The 22,358-nt window shown below is 44.6% G+C and overlaps 1 protein-coding gene across 23 annotated transcripts in view; it reads left to right on the top strand.

Annotated features, from left to right (window-relative positions):
* Positions 1–22,358, top strand: part of arvcfb (ARVCF delta catenin family member b) — a 364,251-nt gene that overhangs the window by 70,960 nt on the left and 270,933 nt on the right. For all 23 annotated transcript variants that reach the window (XR_004210758.1, XM_031829809.1, XM_031829811.1 and 20 more), the window contains exon 2: positions 8,461–8,542. The gene's annotated coding sequence lies outside the window, so the exon portion shown is untranslated. The remainder of the gene's footprint in view (positions 1–8,460; positions 8,543–22,358) is intronic.

Raw genomic sequence — 22,358 nt, 5'->3', positions numbered from 1 at the left:
TGTGAGAGGAGGGGCGTGAAGGGAGAGGGGCATGAAGGGAGAGTAGGGGCGTGAAGGGAGAGGAGGGGCGAGAAGGAACGTGTGAGGAGAGTTGTCAGGGGAGAGGAGGGATGTCAGGGGAGAGGAGGGATGTGAAGGGAGAGGAGGGGCGAGAAGGAACGTGTGAGGAGAGGAGAGATGTCAGGGGAGAGGAGGGATGTCAGGGGAGAGGAGGGATGTCAGGGGAGAGGAGGTATGTGAGAGGAGGGGTGTGAAGGGAGAGGAGGGGCGAGAAGGAACGTGTGAGGAGAGTTGCGAGGAGAGTTGTGAGGGGAGAGGAGGGATGTGAGGGGAGAGGAGGGATGTGAGGGGAGAGGAGGGGCAGGGAGGGATGTGAGGGGCGAGGAGGGATGTGAGGGGAGAGGAGAGGAGAGGGGAAGGGGCTACGCCTGTTGTCTGAAAAACCTCTTTGGCACAGCTCTGGGAGAATACACAGGATTCATTGTTTGTGTGTGTCTCAGTGAGTAGGGTTTGGTGTGTGTACTCTTGTGCACGCTCTGGGAAGATGTGTGTGTGTGTGTGTGTGTGTGTGTGTGTGTGTGTGTGTGTGTGTGTGTGTGAGTTGTGACTGGTTAATCTATTAGCCATTAGAAGAGACTGCTTAACACTTTTGTATTGACTGGAAGTGTCTATGGTCGTGTTTCAACAGGTATCAGTATTCTTTTTCTCATTGTAGGTGTGACATACTGAGCTCAGTAGCTGGTAGAAAACAGCCTGAGTGCAATGGATACCCCTCTCATTCTGCATAGAATAAATTCACAATCATGTTGACTTGCTCTGCTTTTCCTCAGGCTTCTCCCGTACCAGATGATTCAATCTTCAATTCTGATATTTTTCACTGTCCGGTCAGAGAACAGTACATCTGTGTATAATGTATTTCACATATTGTAAATTATGGATCTAAGTCCTTATGAATGGACAGTCGATCAAAACTGGAAGTGTTTGAATGTAGACAGACAAGTATTCATTATATAAGCATTTCAAAGCCATTGCATCCTATACCCATTCAACTACAAAGCTTGATTACCAAATCGGAGAAATGTCAAAACGTCCAGGTATGTTTCAATTATGAATGGTCTTGCATGTTTGTGTCAGATTGAGAGTTTGAAATACAGTTGGGGGACTGAGGAGATATTCAAATGCTGAAGAATCAAGAGAGGGAGAGTGACTCAGTGCCAGTGCAGTTCCTCTGGGTGTTTTCTTGTTGATTTCTCCTCATTAAAACTCAGTCAGACCTTCCTATCCCCTTAGCATTACACTCAGTACACCGCTCTGACCTCACTTGAACCATGTGCTTCTTAACCTTTTATGTAAATATGCTTTTTAGAGAAAGCAGGCTTAATGTGAGCGTTTTATCAGTGTATCACCTGAGGCTCTGTCTGGACTGGCACATTTCTCAGTCAGCACTATACTTACTGCATGACTACTGGGTGACATCATGGCAGTTCCTGTACACTGTCGCTCCCTGTTCCCTATTCCTGTTCCCCTTTGAATTACCTCACCCTTCACTCTCAGTTAATCTCTCCGAGTTCACTGTGCCATGTGGAGGAGCCCAGTGCTGAGGAGAGACATGGGAAAGTTCAGTCACCTTTAGTTCTCTGAAGTCCAACAGTAGTAGTGGCCATGTGGACAGGACAGTAGCAGTTGTCCAAGCAGACATCCAATGGAATGACCATTAACACGGCTTGTCCTGTCACTCAGATTTAAGATCGTTTGAATGTCACAACACAACCCCTACTCCAGTGTCCATCTGGTCCTCTCCTATACTCTCCTCCTCACCCTCCCCCTTCCCCCCTTAACTGACATCATATCTGGCTCAACACCCCTCCTCCATCACAGCAGGTGACTAAACATGTTGCACACATGCAGTATGTTTGAGGCCAAGCCTGTTATGTCTCGCTAACTGCTAGTGAGACTTGGATGTCTGGGTTATGTCTGCCATACGGTAGTGCTGCTGGGTCTGGGTTATGTCTGCCATACGGCAGTGCTGCTGGGTCTGGGTTATGTATGCCATTCAGTAGTGCTGCTGGGTCTGGGTTATGTCTGCCATACAGTAGTGCTGCTGGGTCTGGGTTATGTCTGCCATACAGTAGTGCTGCTGGGTCTGGGTTATGTCTGCCATACAGTAGTGCTGCTGGGTCTGGGTTATGTCTGCCATACAGTAGTGCTGCTGGGTCTGGGTTATGTCTGCGATACAGTAGTGCTGCTAGGTCTGGGTTATGTCTGTCATACAGTAGTGCTGCTGGGTCTGGGTTATGTCTGCCATACGGTAGTGCTGCTGGGTCTGGGTTATGTCTGCCATACAGTAGTGCTGCTGGGTCTGGGTTATGTCTGTCATACAGTAGTGCTGCTGGGTCTGGGGTTATGTCTGCCATACGGTAGTGCTGCTGGGTCTGGGTTATGTCTGTCATACGGTAGTGCTGCTGGGTCTGGGTTATGTCTGCCATACAGTAGTGCTGCTGGGTCTGGGTTATGTCTGTCATACGGTAGTGCTGCTGGGTCTGGGTTATGTCTGCCATACAGTAGTGCTGCTGGGTCTGGGTTATGTCTGCGATACAGTAGTGCTGCTAGGTCTGGGTTATGTCTGTCATACAGTAGTGCTGCTGGGTCTGGGTTATGTCTGTCATACGGTAGTGCTGCTGGGTCTGGGTTATGTCTGTCATACGGTAGTGCTGCTGGGTCTGGGTTATGTCTGCCATACGGTAGTGCTGCTGGGTCTGGGTTATGTCTGCCATACAGTAGTGCTGCTGGGTCTGGGTTATGTCTGCGATACAGTAGTGCTGCTAGGTCTGGGTTATGTCTGTCATACAGTAGTGCTGCTGGGTCTGGGTTATGTCTGCCATACGGTAGTGCTGCTGGGTCTGGGTTATGTCTGCCATACAGTAGTGCTGCTGGGTCTGGGTTATGTCTGTCATACAGTAGTGCTGCTGGGTCTGGGGTTATGTCTGCCATACGGTAGTGCTGCTGGGTCTGGGTTATGTCTGTCATACGGTAGTGCTGCTGGGTCTGGGTTATGTCTGCCATTCAGTAGTGCTGCTGGGTCTGGGTTATGTCTGCCATACAGTAGTGCTGCTGGGTCTGGGTTATGTCTGCCATACAGTAGTGCTGCTGGGTCTGGGTTATGTCTGCCATACAGTAGTGCTGCTGGGTCTGGGTTATGTCTGCCATACAGTAGTGCTGCTGGGTCTGAGTTATGTCTGTCATACAGTAGTGCTGCTGGGTCTGGGGTTATGTCTGCCATACGGTAGTGCTGCTGGGTCTGGGTTATGTCTGTCATACGGTAGTGCTGCTGGGTCTGGGTTATGTCTGCCATACGGTAGTGCTGCTGGGTCTGGGTTATGTCTGCCATACAGTAGTGCTGCTGGGTCTGGGTTATGTCTGCCATACGGTAGTGCTGCTGGGTCTGGGTTATGTCTGCCATACAGCCATACTGGAGCTGGGGCCCAGGCTGTGTCACTCTGACAATTCAAAATGTCTGTGTGGGGCTGTCATTTAGGAGTGCAAGCCAGGGATGGGACTGGGGGAACAAATAGCCTTTTAGTTGAGTATAGCCCCAACAAATGCGACCCACACCCCTTTAAATTTGCCATGGCTGCTTTTGTCTTGCCCAGTCCACTCCCATCTCTATTTAATGACCCTGCATTCTGTCTGTCTGAGTGTGTTAAGTGACTGCTTTTACTTGCAATAGAAAAATAATAATTTCACTCATCAAGAAAGGCTTGGCGAACATAAGACATAGGGAACTAAAAGAGAAATGTGTGTGCGTGTTGTCCTACACTGGTTAACAGGACTACTATTGAGATTTCCTTCTAACTCATGTGGCCAAAACTGACATAAAGGACCACCAAGTATTTGAAGAGTAGGTTGTTCCTTTGTGTCGAGAAGAGGCAGTGGTTTCAGGGTAGTGAAACCTGAACCTCCCCTGGTCAAGAGTAATGCACTAGGGAATATGGTGCTATTTGGGATGTTGCCGCTGCCTCGTGGAAACACCCTGTCCCACCATTTTGATTTTGTTTATTTTTATTTAATCTTTTACAGATGAGCCCAGTAAGTACAAAAATATACACATCAATACAATACAAAACAGAGATGCGAAAGCACAACAAACACCGTAAAAACGTCCTCAGTTAACAGTCTGAATTACCCTGGAGCAGTGTTCTCCGATTTGACCCGTGGGTGATTTTATTTGCCCCCCCCCCCCAGTATTCTGAGAATTGTTTTTTTTAAATAACATTTGTGTGGACTTTTCATTGTTGGACATAAGACTGTAAAAAACAGCAGGAAATCAGCTCCAAGTGATTTTAATTTAAGAAATCAGTTCACAAGTATTCCTAAGCATAATAGAGAGACATGACGGGATCGTATACACATGTAAAAAAAGGTTTGAAATGATGATGTTTTAGTCAACCATTATATCTGTTTGGGATTCTTGAGGTTAATATGCAGTCTACAAATGATTTGGAATTATGTTCTGGCCTCTCGGCCATCCGCTCAAGAAAACATCGGCCCGCGGCTGAATCTAGTTGATGATCCCTACCCTATAGGCACCAAGTAATAAAATGAGCCATTATGGCATCACATTTCTACATTCAAACACAGGTCATATATATGCCCTGTTCTGTGTTATTACACCATCATTCACCCTCCTATATTCCTTTCATCTATTCTAGGGATATTGTTTTAATACAACTAGCTGATGTTTTTACTAAAGCTAACAGACACCACTGTGCCTTTTCTAATGAGTCAGTCTATGAGGTGATTTGGAGCCCTTTTGTAAGGTGCCAGTCTTCTTCTCTAACTTATCCCCTAGGACCTTTTAAAAGGAAACTTTTACTCTGTGTTTGCTTGTTCTGTATGTGAATATCCGTGTTCTGAATATCCCCCACTGTAAAATGACAGCTAAAAGGCTGTTGCATAAAGGATCCTGGAGTGTGTGTGTGTGTGTGTGTGCGGCATCAGTGAATGACCACCACTACCACTGCTGCCAGTTCACCTTTACAGGCCTCCCAGGAATGGTAAATGTCATCACATTTTAAACAAGGCTTTTTGCTTTTTCGCAGCAAATTACTTTCTGTATATGCACTTTTTACTGCAGCTCCCATTTCATTCATTACTATTTCATTTGACATCAGGGGAGCTATAAAACCAGCAAGTAAACGATTTGGCATAGCCAGATAAAAATAGGAGTCCTTGTTCCCCTCTCTTTGCCATTCATTGGGAGCATTATCTTATCAGCAGATGACAGTAGGATTAAGGCCTGGTGGCAGATGTGCTATCGGAGTGAGAAACTACCTGGTGTTGTTGGAGAGACGAAAGCGAGAGAGGTAGAGAGAGGTAGAGAGAGGTAGAGGAAAGACATGAGAGGGAGAGGGGAAAGACATGAGAGGGAGAGGGGAAAGACTGAGGGAGACGGGAAAAAGACTGAGGGAGAGGGGAAAGACTGAGGGAGAGGGGAAAGACTGAGGGAGAGGGGAAAGACTGAGGGAGAGGGGAAAGACTGAGGGAGAGAGGGGAAAGACTGAGGGAGAGAGGGGAAAGACTGAGGGAGAGAGGGGAAAGACTGAGGGAGAGAGGGGAAAGACTGAGGGAGAGAGGGGAAAGACTGAGGGAGAGAGGGGAAAGACTGAGGGAGAGAGGGGAAAGACTGAGGGAGAGAGGGGAAAGACTGAGGGAGAGAGGGGAAAGACTGAGGGAGAGAGGGGAAAGACTGAGGGAGAGAGGGGAAAGACTGAGGGAGAGAGGGGAAAGACTGAGGGAGAGAGGGGAAAGACTGAGGGAGAGAGGGGAAAGACTGAGGGAGAGAGGGGAAAGACTGAGGGAGAGAGGGGAAAGACTGAGGGAGAGAGGGGAAAGACTGAGGGAGAGAGGGGAAAGACTGAGGGAGAGAGGGGAAAGACTGAGGGAGAGAGGGGAAAGACTGAGGGAGAGAGGGGGAAAGACTGAGGGAGAGGGGAAAGACTGAGGGAGAGGGGGAAAGACTGAGGGAGAGGGGAAAGACTGAGGGAGAGGGGAAAGACTGAGGGAGAGGGGAAAGACAGAGAGAGGGGAAAGACAGAGAGAGGGGAAGACAGAGAGAGGGGAGAGAGGGGAAAGACAGAGAGAGGGGAAAGACAGGGAGAGGGGAAAGACTGAGGGAGAGGGGAAAGACTGAGGGAGAGGGGAAAGACTGAGGGAGAGGGGAAAGACTGAGGGAGAGGCGAAAGACTGAGGGAGAGGCGAAAGACTGAGGGAGAGGCGAAAGACTGAGGGAGAGGGAGAGGCGAAAGACTGAGGGAGAGGGGAAAGAGGGAGAGGCGAAAGACTGAGGGAGAGGGAAAGACTGAGGGAGAGGGGAAAGACTGAGGGAGAGGTGAAAGACTGAGGGAGAGGTGAAAGACTGAGGGAGAGGTGAAAGACTGAGGGAGAGGTGAAAGACTGAGGGAGAGGTGAAAGACTGAGGGAGAGGTGAAATACTGAGGGAGAGGTGAAAGACTGAGGGAGAGGTGAAAGACTGAGGGAGAGGGGAAAGATTGGGTGAAATACTGAGGGAGAGGTGAAAGACTGAGGGAGAGGGGAAAGAGGGAGAGGGGAAAGAGGGAGAGGGGAAAGACTGAGGGAGAGGGGAAAGACTGAGGGAGAGGTGAAAGACTGAGGGAGAGGTGAAAGACTGAGGGAGAGGTGAAAGACTGAGGGAGAGGTGAAAGACTGAGGGAGAGGTGAAAGACTGAGGGAGAGGTGAAAGACTGAGGGAGAGGTGAAAGACTGAGGGAGAGGTGAAAGACTGAGGGAGAGGTGAAAGACTGAGGGAGAGGTGAAAGACTGAGGGAGAGGTGAAAGACTGAGGGAGAGGTGAAAGACTGAGGGAGAGGTGAAAGACTGAGGGAGAGGGGAAAGATTGAGGGAGAGGGAAAGGGGAAAGACCGAGAGAGAGAGAGGGAAAGGGGAAAGACCGAGAGAGGGAAAGGGAAAAGACAGAAAGAGGGAAAGGGAAAAGACAGAAAGAGGGAAAGGGGAAAGACCGAGAGAGGGAAAGGGGAAAGACCGAGAGAGGGAAAGGGGAAAGACCGAGAGAGGGAAAGGGGAACGCCCGAGAGAGGGAAAGGGGAACGCCCGAGAGAGGGAAAGAGGAAAGACCGAGAGAGGGAGAGGGGAAAGAGGGAGAGGGGAAAGACTGAGGGAGAGGGGAAAGACTGAGGGAGAGGGGAAAGATTGAGGGAGAGGGAAAGGGGAAAGACCGAGAGAGAGAGGGAAAGGGGAAAGACCGAGAGAGGGAAAGGGAAAAGACAGAAAGGGGGAAAGGGGAAAGACCGAGAGAGGGAAAGGGGAAAGACCGAGAGAGGGAAAGGGGAAAGACCGAGAGAGGGAAAGGGGAAAGCCCGAGAGAGGGAAAGAGGAAAGACCGAGAGAGGGAGAGGGGAAAGAGGGAGAGGTGAAAGACTGAGGGAGAGGGGAAAGATTGAGGGAGAGGGAGAGGGGAAAGACCGAGAGAGGGAAAGGGGAAAGACCGAGAGAGGGAAAGGGGAAAGACAGAGACGCTAAGGGTGATAATAGAAAAGAGAGGGGGAGATGGCGGGTGTTCAGCTGGAGGTCCTGTCCTCTCCCAGTCAGCATCGTTCTGTCCTCTTCCTCTAAACATAGCAGGACAGCAGATCCAACAGTGTTTCCTGTCATATACAATATAGTCTCCATGCACCACTAGCCTCGCTCACAGCCCTAATAGTGCTCTTTTATTGTCCTGCTCAGACTGTCAGTGACTCACCACACCACCACTGTGTGTATCCACAGTGTATTCTCTGTGTGTGTGTGTGTGGAGCCGTGGCTAAGAGGAAGCCCATAGAGAGGGTAAAGGTCACCAGTCTAGTCTCAGATCTACTGGGACTAAGTCTTGGTTGACATTTCACTGTATTGAATGAGATGTCTTTTTTAAAGGTCCGTCTCTTTTAAGGCTAGAGCGTCATTGTCTCTTAGGTGTATGTCTATTACCTACAAGTATATAAAATCCCATATCTTTGATATAAATATCCTCTTTGGTGACTAAGACGGGCCAAAGGTCAACTGGGTTGTTGGAATGAATTAGGCCAGTGTGAAAAGACATGGGAGAACTGCCTTACTGGGTTTCGCAGCCAACCGATCAAACCATGTTTTAGAATAATTTATCTTGGCATATCAGTTGTATAATGACCTACTTTTAAGTTTCAAGTTTTAATGTCACGTGCACATGTACAGTGAAATGCCTTTCTTGCAAGCTCTAAACCCAAACAATGCAGTAATCAAAGAGAAGTTGGGTCAGAGCTTGCAAAGCTCCAGAACGGCACAATGTGTTATTTTGACCATATTATTATATTTATAGTATGGAAGGTGCATTCATTTTGCCAATTTACTGGAACTATTATATCTGATGAAGCGAGCAGCCTAAAAAACATATCTTGTTTTGTCTTGCAGGTGTAGCAGCACAGTTGCAGTGGCCCTCTGATAAATGTCCACCTGCGCTGAAGTTTTTATGGGTCTTTCTCTTCAGCCAAAGGTGAGTCCATCCCCATTTCCTAAGTGCCCTGAATTAGGCCTAACCAGTAGATTTATATCACAGGATGTAGTGTCTGGTCTGATTGCATAGCTGTTCTATGGATGCATCTAAACATGGTACCCTATCCCTGTATAGTGCACTACTTTTGACAGCCCTGATCAAAAGTAGTGCACTACATAGGGAATAGGGCGCTATTTGAGATGCAGCCCATGTCTTAGGGTTTAGCGTGCCCTCTCATTCCCTTTCCAATTATATCAGATGGAAAAACAGACTGGTCTTCTTATACTCTACTGATCTATTAATATAGCGAAGTGAAAGTGTTATAAAAAGTACAGTGTCAATATGATATCCTGATTTAATGAATGTTGTTTTCTAAACATGGATAACATATAGGATAGATCAGAGTGGAACGGCTTGGAAATGGAACAGCATTTAAAACGCAACAACAATAAATATTTCCCTCACAGAATTAGATTAGCTCAAGTGAATCACCGGTGGGCCAAGATGCATGGGTCTGTGTTAGAGCATACTCTGAAAATCAATAGATATCAAAAATCAATCCACTCGGAACGGTAATTTACAATGATTAAAACATTTCAACCTTACATTCTGAAATATAATAGGGTTGCTCAAGCTCCCCTGAATAGCCTTCAACATTTTCAAGCCTGGGTTTAAGTGTGCCTATTCACTAATGAATGCAATGTGGAACAAGCCTTTTCACTTTATCAGGCACCAATGAGCCTGTGCTAATCTGTTAAACAATCATGAGTAAATTCTGTAAACCCATCTAATGTAGGCCGAGGCTAATAACAATCATCACTGACCCAGTAGCAATCAGGACACATCCTTTATCTGAATGTGATGTCCCTGGTCTTTATTATTGTCTGTGACAGTTTGACTTTAGTTGTTGTTGTGGGCTTCCTTCTATTTCTCAGTGGTGACGTCCCTGGTCTGAATGAAAGTAGAACAGTTCTGTTGCCACCTGACTAACATGTTGCAGCCTTGATGTTGGTTGCCTAGGAGCTCTGCACTAAGCTTGAACCTATTTATTGCAGGGTGCAATACTTTAGCCTATTTCTCGCTCTCGCTCTTCCACAGTCAAGTCTCTTTAGCCGTTGATTTACCGGTACACTGAGTCTAGATGTTGTCAAGTAATTAAAGTGAATCTTGAGTCTGGCTGCTCAAAGTGGTCAGTTGTGGCTTTTTGGCATGGGAGAGGCTATAAGGACACTGCTGACCTCCAAAACAACCAACCAAAATCTTACACTGACCCGTACCTTAACTCTAACCATAACCTAATTTTAAATAATCTGAAATGAAATATCGGCTTGCAGGTCAGGAGTATAGGCTTTTCAGCTGGCATGGACTGAATGGCAAAAGTGTATGAAAGGTAACCAGAGAGGACACAGCTGACTTTGTTTATTCTGACGTATCTTTTTGTCAAGCTAGAGATGGAATAGCTGACTGTCCTGGCTGGATCGTTCACACCATACTGATGGAGGAAGGTAGTCCATCACTTGAACAGAATCTCGTATCTCTCCCAAGAGTTATGGCCTAGCACTGGATGAGCATATCAGCATCGGGGCTCGGGGCTTGCTTGGTGCCGGAGGAGAGAGATGTAAAGACTGTTCTGCTCTGCAAGAGATTTTAAAAGTGCTCCTCTCTCCACCTTCACAAATGACAAGGTGGCCAGACTCTGACATCTTGTTAGTGAGAGTATTGGTCCTCGATCCGAGATACAGACTGTGTCCCAAATTACATCCTGTTCCCTATCAGAGTATCTCTACTATATTATAGTGCACTACTTTTGATGGCCCTCATCAAAAGTAGTGCACTATATGGGAATAGGGTGCTATTGGCGATGCATCCCATGTCTTTGGGTTTAGCGTGCCCTCATATTACTTTTCCAATTATATCAGATGGAAAAACAGACTGGTTTTCTTATACTGTACTGATCTAAAAATATAGCTAAGTGGAAAGAGGAACAATTGGTTCAGTCTGATTTCCACCAGACACTGGGAGACAAATTCACCTTTCAGCAGGACAATTACGGAAAACACAAGGCCAAATATACACTGGAGTTGCTTACCAAGACCACATGGAATGTGAATGTGGCCTAGTTACAGTTTTGACCTAAATCAGCTTGAAACTCTATGGCAGACTTTAAAATTCTGTCTAGCAATGATCAACAACTAACATGACAGAGCTTGAAGAATAAAAAATATATATTGGGCAAATATTGTACAATCCAGGTATGGAAATCTCTTCGAGACTTACCCAGAAAGACTCACAGCTGTAATCGCTGCCAAAGGGGATTTTAACATATATTGATTCAGGGGGTTGAATACTTATCTAATCAAGATACAGTGCCTTGCAAAAGTATTCACCCCCCTTGGAATATTTCTTATTTTGTTGCATTACAACCTGTAATTTACATTTTTATTTGGATTTCATGTAATGGACATACACAAAATAGTCCAAATTTGTGAAGTGAAATTTAAAAAAGCGCAAATCCAACACCTCTCATCACCCCGAAATAACCATCCCTGGAGCAGTTTTGCCTTGAAGAATGGTCAAAAATCCCAGTGGTTAGATGTGCCAAGCTTATAGAGACATACCCCAAGAGGCTTGCAGCTGTAATTGCTGAAAAAGGTGTCTCTACAAAGTATTGACTTAGGGGGTGAATAGTGATGCACGCTCAAGTTAGATTTTTTTTGGTATTATTTCTTATATTTTTTTGTGAAACAAACAAGTCGCATCTTTAAAGTGGTAGGCATGTTGTGCAAATCAAATGATACAAACCCCCCAAAAAGACATTTTAATTCCAGGTTGTAAGGCAACAAAATTTGAAAAATTCCAAGGGGGGTGAATACTTTCTCAAGCCACTGTATGTGACCGACCGGCTTGATTCGGTCTTATGTAGCAAAATTTGAAATTGTGTTGTTTACATTGGATAAAAGTAGAGACTCAGGGCTAGAAAATGGTATATCATACACTACATTTGAGGAACAATGGGAAGGTAATTTTTCTTTGAAGATTGATAAACTTGTAACCTCACTTTTGAGAAAATGTCCCTTTAATGTTTTGGTACACCTACTGGAGAGCTCTTCTTTGTCTACACCCATTCAGTATCATTCACAACCTCTAAAGCCTTAGCCCCACCCATCTCTTAATTCACATGTGAGGCCATGTACTAAGCAACCAAAGATTTCAGGACTTTGGCTGGTTTATACTACGGGTGTGTTCGTAAATTTTATCTGGAGTGCCAGAGTGTGCTCAGAGTGCGTTCTGGGTGTTCTTAAACTCAGAGCGTTGTCAGATTGTCCGTTCGTAAATTATGAGAGTTTCGCTCGCGGAGCATTCAGAACGCACACTGGATGAGGAATAGGTTTGATCTGAGCATTCTGACTTAACAGCAGTCAAGCACCCAAGTTAACTGGCTAATGTTGGCTAGCTTGCTAGCTACTTCCAGACACAAATGAGAAAACACCTCACTCTGACCATTTTACCTGCCCTAGCAGATCTGGTCAGGCTGTTTTTATATTATCCAGAGCGTTGGTGACTGCAACTGTGCTGCTTGCAGCAATTTAATTGTGCTTTTTTGCCAACGTTTACTGACACCGGCCATATTCAACGGGTATTGAAAGTTCAGAAATGTGTTAGTTATTCTGCGCTCTGGCACACTCAGACGAGAGCCAGAGCAAATTTACCAGCTACGTCTATTGTCAGTTGTCGCAGTGACCTCATGAACATTCTATTAAATGGTTACTTGCATAGTGGAGTCTTTTGTTAGACATGTAACTAGCTAGCTAAACAATGAACCATAATCCCAACTCATAACGTTACTACCCTGCATGAATCTACAGGTAGCTAACCAACCAGGTTCAATGTTAGCAAGCTAACATTAGGCTATAACTATCAATGCAAATGGCTCTGAGATACAAATAATATAACTACACGGATCATACACGTAATGTAAGCTAGCGAGCCAGCCAGCTAACGTTAGCTAGCTAGCTAACAGTACACTTTAACTTGAAATGAAAATTACTTTCTGACAAAATTTGAAATGTGTAATATCTGAAAATGTAGCTAGCTAGACTATCTTACCTGTATACGTGGATGGACGCTTCTCTCTCTCTGTCATAGTTGCCCTTAGTTTGAAGATGTAATCCGGAGACAGGTGTTTTATACAACAGTCTTCTGTGTGTTCTCTTTTCGACTCTGCCTGCATACAGTGCCTTGCAAAAGTATTCATCCCCCTTGGCTTTTTTCCTATTTTGTTGCATTACAACCTGTAATTTAAATAGATTTTTGGGGAGATTTCATGTAATGGACATATACATAATAGTCCAAATTGGTGAAATGAAAAAAACTGCTTGTTTCAATTTTTTTTATTTGATAAAACACGGAAACGTGGTGCGTGCATATGTATTCACCCCCTTTGCTATGAAGCCCCTAAATACAATCTGGTGCAACCAATTACCTTCAGAAGTCACATAATTAGTTAAATTGCACACAGGTGGACTTTATTTAAGTGTCACATTATCTGGCACATGATCTCAGTAGATCTACACATGTTCTGAAAGGCCCCAGTCTGCAACACCACTAAACAATGGGTTTGGTGTTCGCCAAAAGGCATGTGGGAGACTCCCCAAACATATGGAAGAAGGTACTCTCGTCAGATGAGACAAAAATGTTGCTTTTTGGCCATCAAGGAAAACACTATGTCTTGGGCAAACCCAACACCTCTCATCACCTCGAGAATGCCATCGCCACAGTGAAGCATGGTGGTGGCACCATCATGCTGTGGGATGTTTTTTATCGGCAGGGACTGGGACACTGGTCGGATTTGAAGGAATGATGCATGGTAATAAATACAGGGAAATTCTTGAGGGAAACCTGTTTCATTCTTCAAGAGATTTGAGACTGGGACGGAGGTTCACCTTCCAGCAGGACAATGACCTTAAGCATACTGCTAAAGCAACACTTGAGTGGTTTAAGGGGAAACAGTTAAATGTCTTGGAATGGCTTAGTCAAAGCCCAGACCTCAATCCAATTGAAAATCTGTGGTATGACTTAAATATTGCTGTACACCAGCAGAACCCATCCAACTTGAAGGAGCTGGAGCAGTTTTGCCTTGAAGAATGGGCAAAAATCCCAGTGGCTAGATGTACCAAGCTTATAGAAACATACCCCAAGAAACTTGCAGCTGTAATTGCTGAAAAGGGTGGCTCAAGTTTTGTTGTTTTTTTGTCTTTTCTTGTTTGTTTCACAATAAGAAATATATTGCATCTTCAAAGTGGTAGGCATGTTGTGTAAATCAAATGATACAACCCCACAACAAAAATCCATTTTGATTCCAGGTTGTAAGGCAACTAAATAGGAAAAATGTGAAGGGGGTGAATAATTTCGCAAGCCACTGTATTTGAAATCAAAATGCAGAATTCTCTCCATCTCCTTAGCTATCATACTCTAATTCAAAACTCAGTCCTCCAGAAAGTGGAGAGCAACACTTATGCAGTTCTACTAGGTGATATCTTTTTTTTATGTGTTAGAAAGGATTACCTACACATACTGACCAGCTCATGTTATAGACAGAAGCGAGCTACATGGCAGACCAATCAGAACTCCAGCCAGCCCACTCGTTATCACAGCCAATCATGGCTAGTGGGTGGATTGCTCTTTTTTTCTGCGGCTTAACCAACTACGCTCGTAATTGAAAATGTATTCACATTTACAGTAGGCATACTAGTTTGTTATTAAGGAACATCCGTTCTCTTCAGTGAATAGTGGGGGTTCTAGTTAAAAGTTTAGTAATATAAATGAATTATGCTTGAATGTATTCTTTATTATTGTCTGTGACAGTTTGACTTTAGTTGTTGTTGTGGGCTTCCTTCTATTTCTCAGTGGTGACGTCCCTGGTCTGAATGAAAGTAGAACAGTTCTGTTGCCACCTGACTAACATGTTGCAGCCTTGATGTTGGTTGCCTAGGAGCTCTGCACTAAGCTTGAACCTATTTATTGCAGGGTGCAATACTTTAGCCTATTTCTCGCTCTTGCTCTTCCACAGTCAAGTCTCTTTAGCCGTTGATTTACCGGTACACTGAGTCTAGATGTTGTCAAGTAATTAAAGTGAATCTTGAGTCTGGCTGCTCAAAGTGGTCAGTTGTGGCTTTTTGGCATGGGAGAGGCTATTAGGACACTGCTGACCTCCAAAACAATTAACCAAAATCTAAAACTGACCCTTTTTTAAATTTGTAACCTTTATTTAAGTAGGCAAGTCAGCTGAGAACAAATTATTATTTACAATGACCGCCTTACCTTAACCCTAACTATTTTAACCAATTATGAAATGAAATATCTACTTGCAGGTCAGGAGTATAGGCTTTTTCAGCTGGCATGGACTGAATGGCAAAAGTGTATGAAAGGCAACAAGAGAGGACACAGCTGACTTTGTTTATTCTGATGTATCTTTTTGTCAAGCTAGAGATGGAATAGCTGTGTCCTGGCTGGATCGTTCACACCAAACTGATGGAGGGAGGTAGTCAATCACTTGAACAGAATCTCGTATCTCTCCCAGGAGTTATGGCCTAGCACTGGATGAGCATATCAGCATCGGGGCTCGGGGCTTGCTTGGTGCCGGAGGAGAGAGATGTAAAGACTGTTCTGCTCTGCAAGAGATTTTAAAAGTGCTCCTCTCTCCGCCTTCACAAATGACAAGATGGCCAGACTCTGACATCTTGTTAGTGAGAGTATTGGTCATCGATCCGAGATACAGACTGTGTTCCAAATGACATCCTGTTCCCTATCAGAGTATCTCTACTATATTATAGTGCACTACTTTTGATGGCCCTCATCAAAAGTAGTGCACTACATATTCCGTGTGCCATTTGAGACACATACTGTAAACCCACCTGCAGTTTGTAACTAGTTTCCTCTCTGCTTCTCTATTCACATCAAGCTGCTACGTAGGTGGAGTTTTTATACTGAATAAAAATATAAATGCAACATTTTCAAAGATTCTACTGAGTTACAGTTCATATAAGGAAATCAGTCAGTTGAAATAAACGAATTAGGCCCTAATCAATGGATTTCACATGACTGGGCAGGGGCGCAGCCATGAGTGGGACTGGAAGGGCATAGGCCCACCCACTGGGGAGCCAGGCCCAGCCAGTCATAACACTCCTCAGCATTCCCCCTTCTTGGCGAAGGAAAAATGCTCACTAACAGGGATGTAAAACAAATTTGTGCACAACATTTGAGATGCATTTTGTGTGTGTGGAACATTTCTGGGATCTTTTATTTCAGCTCATGAAACATGGGCCCAACACTTTAAATGTTGCTTTTAAATTTTTGTTCAGTATATAATTAATCCCTTCCTCCTCCTGCCACCGTACAGTGCAGTGCGACCTCTGCCCATCTGAGTTCACTCCAAACACAGACATTGTTATTCTGTCATTTGAGCTGTTAATTATCAAGCCTGCGCTGCCACTGACCCCTCACAATGGATTATTTTTCCAGGCTGCTGGGAGGTGTGAACAGCCATTTGTGGTGAGGTATTTTTCAACAGATTGACATTTAAGCAGGGTCAAGGCATCGCCGCTTTGTCAAGTCAATGGTTCCTGAAGAAACACTGCACTGTCTGCACTGCAACTCAACCTGGAGCACTGGGTGACCTTTCTATACACAATACACTTGTTACCTAGCGCTGCATTTTATTTATGGAAGCAGCTGTTAGTCATTGTGAGAGACCTTGTTAAGAGGGGTTCTTTCTTCATATTGTATGTGGCTCCAGGCAGATATACATAATGTAATCTTACAGGCAGATTTTCTTTCCCTTTATGAATATCCAATATATGCGGGTGACCCTTTTAAGTAGTGCTGCGCTCACTGTTTAAAATACATACATCTGCCACAGCTCACAGATACTTTTAAATCTCAACCTGAAGATAAGCTTAGGATTTGAGAGTTTGTAATTGGCCCTATGCTAATGATTAAGGGAGTTTTAACTGGTGTAGATAAGGTGTTAGATTTGATGGTCTGCAGTGCATTAGACTTTTAACTTCTAGGCCTATTTTCATTTTATTTAATGAGACGGTTAAGGAACAGTGGGTTAACTGCCTTGTTCAGGGGCAGAATCACAGATTTTTACCTTGTCCGCTCGGGGATTACGATCAAGCCACCCTTCGGTTACTGGCCCAATGCTCTAACCACAAGGCTACCTGCTGGTTACTGGCCCAATGCTCTAACCACAAGGCTACCTGCTGGTTACTGGCCCAATGCTCTAACCACAAGGCTACCTGCTGGTTACTGGCCCAATGCTCTAACCACAAGGCTACCTGCTGGTTACTGGCCCAATGCTCTAACCACAAGGCTACCTGCTGGTTACTGGCCCAATGCTCTAACCACAAGGCTACCTGCCGCCTAAGCTTTATGAATACATTTGAGGTTAGCATAGCTCACCTACAGTATATGCTCACAACCAACTTTGAAAAAAACAATCCAACTTTGTTCAGCGGTCAAATAAACTTTTAAAATAAACTTTTGCTAATTTTGGCAGCTGCCATTAAAATGTTCAGAGTACAGTATATAATGAGGCAGTACCTGCCAGGCAGACATCCAGGCATTGGGATGGAAAGCTCAGCTCTCTCAAGGTCACAGGCCTATAGCCACAGGCCACCTACAGTCTCTATTCTGTTAAATTTTGTTTTCATTAAAACAACATGCAACTGCTTGTTGCAAAAATAATTAAGAATTTATTCGAAATTAATCTCTTTTAAACGTGTAGATATGAAGGCACCCACATTTATTTGGGTGTCATCGTTTGCAGGCTGTTTCCCATAAAACATTGGGGGGTGATTAATGGGGACAATTTCATGAGAGAATTATTGTTACCCCTCTTGGAGTCTCTGAATGATTTATTGTCATGCAGTCCCCAGGATTCAAGGAACTCTTCTAGTATTGTTTATAACTCATTTTGATTTACACGCAATCTGAAATACATGGAGGTTGCTGTTTATCATTTGTGACTTGGAGACCATCTTAGTGGACCTCGGAATAACACTTGAATAAGTTAATGGACAGCGAGTGAGAGGAACTTCTTTATGACTCCCCTTGGCACCCTATTGGAAGCCAGTCATTCAACTATCAAAAGATTGCAAATATCGTAAACACTTTTTAACATTATTGAGTAAGCATTAATATTAAACTATTAATAAATAAGTATATCATCATGGACAGCGAGTGAGATTAATTTTTCCGTCTTCACTTGGCACCCTGTTTGGAGACCTGTGCCTTTATTGTGGTTGATGACTAGGTCTATCAACGCAGTTACCAAAGTGTTTGTGTGAATCCGGATGCTTTCAGTTCCACTTAGTTGAGCCAGACACCTGTAACATGTAATTTCCCACAACAACCTACACAGAGAGATGCTCTTAGAGAGTGAAAAGAGATAAGAGACATCTGCAGCATTACCAGTGTGGAAGATTGCCTGTTCCTTAGTGAAGACACAAAGTAGACTGAATATAGAGCCAGACTAGAGCAGGTATTATGGCATGGAGCCAACTGATTTAAATGTGAGTTGACTTCTCTGCCACGCATGCCCTCCGTTCAGTCTCCCTTGTCCTGTTTAATTCATTATAGATAAATGGTTTGGAAAGCACATTAGGCCTGTAGCAGTAGCAGCAGTAGCCAAGTAAAACTAAACTCCACAATGTACTTCACATTAACAGAATTGAGCGGTGTCTAGCGTGGGCTGACTCGAGCTTGTGGAATAACATAAAATGGCGTTCTTATCATTTTCAGCACCCAAAGAATAGCATGCAATTACACGGGACAATGTCAGCCCACACTAGTCGCTGCTCAACTCTGTTGATGTGAAGTACAGCGTGGAGTTTTACTAGGCTACTGTAGCAGCTGTGTTGTGGTTAGTTCCTCAGCTCCCTCCTTTCCCAGCCCATAAACTGTGAAGTCATTAGGTCTCTGCTGCATCAAAGTCAAGGGCGCTGTGTATTTGCTGTGCACTAAACTTGCCACTTTAAATGCCTTTACTCTGTATCACTGGCAGAGCACTGCATTGTAAAGGAGGTATTGAGAGTTTGTAGAGTTCAGTGTCTACCGCCTCATTTCCCCACCTAGCGCATGTGGATTAAGGTATTTGGGGCCATATATTGATCATTGTTGGATAAAGTTGTATGCTGTTTATCTTATAGTTATGTGTGTATTCTGTGTATATAAAGGCTATATCTTCCTGGTCTTAATGGTTGTGTCCTTCTAGTGGTTTATGTGGCTGTATTGCGCTGTTACATTATGGACAGTATTCTGTATTGTCCTGCCCCTTGTGGTGGTGTAGAGTGTCTGTATTGTATTGTCCTGTCCCTTGTGGTGGTGTAGTGTCTGTATTGTATTGTCCTGTCCCTTGTGGTGGTGTAGTGTCTGTATTGTCCTGCCCCTTGTGGTGGTATAGTGTCTGTATTGTATTGTCCTGTGCCTTGTGGTGGTGTAGTGTCTGTATTGTATTGTCCTGCCCCTTGTGGTGGTGTAGTGTCTGTATTGTCCTACCACTTGTGGTGGTGAAGAGTGTCTGTATTGTATTGTTCTGCCAATTGTGGTGGTGTAGAGTGTCTGTATTGTATTGTCCTGCCCCTTGTGGTGGTGTAGAGTGTCTGTATTGTATTGTCCTGCCCCTTGTGGTGGTGTAGAGTGTCTATTGTATTGTTCTGCCAATTGTGGTGGTGTAGAGTGTCTGTATTGTATTGCACTGCCCCTTGTGGTGGGGTAGAGTGTCTGTATTGTATTGTCCTGCCCCTTGTGGTGGTGTAGAGTGTCTGTATTGTATTGTCCTGCCCCTTGTGGTGGTGTAGAGTGTCTGTATTGTGTTGTCCTGCCCCTTGTGGTGGTGTAGTGTCTGTATTGTCCTACCCCTTGTGGTGGTGAAGAGTGTCTGTATTGTATTGTTCTGCCAATTGTGGTGGTGTAGAGTGTCTGTATTGTATTGTCCTGCCCCTTGTGGTGGTGTAGAGTGTCTGTATTGTATTGTCCTGCCCCTTGTGGTGGTGTAGAGTCTGTATTGTATTGTTCTGCCAATTGTGGTGGTGTAGAGTGTCTGTATTGTATTGCACTGCCCCTTGTGGTGGGGTAGAGTGTCTGTATTGTATTGTCCTGCCCCTTGTGGTGGTGTAGAGTGTCTGTATTGTATTGTCCTGCCCCTTGTGGTGGTGTAGAGTGTCTGTATTGTATTGTCCTGCCCCTTGTGGTGGTGTAGAGTGTCTGTATTGTATTGTCCTGCCCCTTGTGGTGGTGTAGAGTGTCTGTATTGTATTGTCCTGCCCCTTGTGGTGGTGTAGAGTGTCTGTATTGTATTGTCCTGCCCCTTGTGGTGGTGTAGAGTGTCTGTATTGTATTGTCCTGCCCCTTGTGGTGGTGTAGAGTGTCTGTATTGTATTGTCCTGCCCCTTGTGGTGGTGTAGAGTGTCTGTATTGTATTGTCCTGCCCCTTGTGGTGGTGTCGAGTGTCTGTATTGTATTGTCCTGCCCCTTGTGGTGGTGTAGAGTGTCTGTATTGTATTGTCAAGCCCCTTGTGGTGGTGTAGAGTGTCTGTATTGTATTGTCCTGCCCCTTGTGGTGGTGTAGAGTGTCTGTATTGTATTGTCCTGTCCCTTGTGGTGGTGTAGAGTGTCTGTATTGTATTGTCCTGTCCCTTGTGGTGGTGTAGTGTCTGTATTGTATTGTCCTGTCCCTTGTGGTGGTGTAGTGTCTGTATTGTCCTGCCCCTTGTGGTGGTATAGTGTCTGTATTGTATTGTCCTGCCCCTTGTGGTGGTGTAGAGTGTCTGTATTGTACTGCACTGCCCTTGCGGTCGTGACTTTGGCTGTATTTTTGACTGCTGGTAGGTAGCCTTTAAGTCCATTATGTATCTTGTATTGTAATGATACTGTGGTGGTGATTGGGATGTAGTATTACGTTTTAGGATTCGTGGTGGTGCTATGAGGGGAGTGTGTGAGCAGCTTGGGGCCTTTGTGTGACTAATCTTGGGGTCTCCTGTGCTATACTGTCTGTGTGGCTGCATGACTGTTCTTCATGCATCACGCCTCACGACTCGCTCGCTGATGGGACCACACGCCCAGCGCAGCACAGAGCATCACGCCCAGCCACTATCATCTAATACTCTCCTAAAGTCATACTGAAGATTTTTCTGGAAATTATAATTATACTGAACAAAAATATAAAGGCAACATGTAAAGTGTTGGTTCCATGTTTCATAAGCTGAAATAAAAGAGCCCAGAAAAGTTCCATACACACAAGTATTTCTCTCAAAATCGCACAAATTTCTCCGATGCCAAGATAATCCATCCACATGACATGTGTGGCATATAAAGAAGCTGATTAAACAGCATGATCTTTAAACAGGTGCACCTTGTGCTGCTCTCTAGTAGGGTGGGGGATGAGGAGTATTTCTGTCTCTAATAAAGGCCTTTTGTGAGGAAAAGCTCATTCTAATTGGCTTGGCCTGGCTCCCCAGTGGGTGGGCCTATGCGCTCCCAGTCCCACCCATGGCTGCGCCTCTGCCTAGTCATGTGAAATCCATAAAATTAGGGCCTAATTTATTTATTTCAATTCACAGATTTTCTTAAATGAAATGTAACTCAGTAACATCTTTGGAATTGTTGCATTTATATATATATTTTTTGTGCAAGTTCTCCCACTTAAAAAGATGAGAGAGGCCTGTCATTTTCATTATAGGTACACTTCAACTATGACAGACAAAATGAGAAAAAAAATCCAGAAAATCACATTGTAGGATTTTTAATGAATTTATTTGCAAATTATGGTGGAAAATAAGTATTGGTCAATAACAAAAGTTTATCTCTATACTTTGTTATATACCCTTTGTTGGCAATGACAGAGGTCAAATGTTTTCTGTAAGTCTTAACAAGGTTTTCACACACTGTTGCTGGTATTTTGGCCCATTCCTCCATGCAGATCTCCTCTAGAGCAGTGATGTTTTGGGGCTGTTGCTGGGCAACACGGACTTTCAACTCCCTCCAAAGATTTTCTATGGGGTTGAGACCTGGAGACTGCCTAGGCCACTCCAGGACCTTGAAATGCTTCTTACTCCTTCGTTGCCCTGGCGGTGTGTTTGGGATCCTTGTCATGCTGAAAGACCCAGCCATGGTTCATCTTCAATGCCCTTGCTGATGGAAGGAGGTTTTCACTCAAAATCTCACGATACATGGCCCCCTTCATTCTTTCCTTTACACGGATCAGTCGTCCTGGTCCCTTTGCAGAAAAACAGCCCCAAAACATGATGTTTCCACCCCCATGCTTCACAGTAGGTATGGTGTTCTTTGGATGCAACTCAGCATTCTTTGTCCTCCAAACACGACGAGTTGAGTTTTTACCAAAAAGTTATATTTTGGTTTCATCTGACCACATGACATTCTCACAATGTTCTTCTGGATCATCCAAATGCTCTCTAGCAAACTTCAGACGGGCCTGGACATGTACTGGCTTAAGCAGGGGGACACGTCTGGCACTGCAGGATTTGAGTCCCTGGCGGCGTAGTGTGTTACTTATGGGAGGCTTTGTTACTTTGTTATGAGCCATCCTCCCCTCACCAGCCTCTTGTGAGGCTTACGCTATGTTTTCTCTATTATGATGATGCGGCGGTTGTATTTGCACAACATGAAGTTCCATTTGAATGTTCATATTCAAGTTTCTGTATTGAGGAGAGTCTACAGTATGCCAGCGTTCACCAACCTTTTCCGAGTCAAGATCACTTTGAGTCAAAATGCAAGCACATATCTACGTGACTTA

Source organism: Oncorhynchus kisutch, linkage group LG8, assembly GCF_002021735.2.
Source record: "Oncorhynchus kisutch isolate 150728-3 linkage group LG8, Okis_V2, whole genome shotgun sequence".
Classification (NCBI taxonomy): Eukaryota; Metazoa; Chordata; class Actinopteri; order Salmoniformes; family Salmonidae; genus Oncorhynchus; species Oncorhynchus kisutch.
Note: the sequence above shows the minus strand (reverse complement) of the source record. Positions and strands in the feature narration are given on the sequence as shown.